This window comes from Penaeus monodon, chromosome 24, assembly GCF_015228065.2.
Source record: "Penaeus monodon isolate SGIC_2016 chromosome 24, NSTDA_Pmon_1, whole genome shotgun sequence".
Taxonomy (NCBI): Eukaryota; Metazoa; Arthropoda; class Malacostraca; order Decapoda; family Penaeidae; genus Penaeus; species Penaeus monodon.
The window spans coordinates 36,242,627-36,242,969 of NC_051409.1; positions in this window are offsets into that span (position 1 = coordinate 36,242,627).

The following is a 343-nucleotide window of genomic DNA, read 5'->3' on the forward strand; positions in this document are numbered from 1 at the left end:
TGACACTTGTCGCAACAGTTTAACGAGAGTAATCGAGGCATTGTGGCGGGAGGTCGAGGCGGGTGTATCGTGTGTTCGGATTAATGACACTGTGGGTCGTGGTGCGGCGGGAGGCTGGTGGATAATGGGGAGAGGAATAAAAGAGGGGGATGGCATAAGAGGAATGGAGAGTGGCAAGGAGCGGGGAAGAAGAGGTAATGGGACTGAGGAGGCGGAAGGAAGGAGAGAAGAGGAAAAATGTAGAGCAAGGAGGGGCGATGAGATAAGAAGAAAATTACACGCGCCCGAAGGAGACTCGACGAGGAATGAAGGATGTAAGAAACAGCGGATACTAGAGACAAAG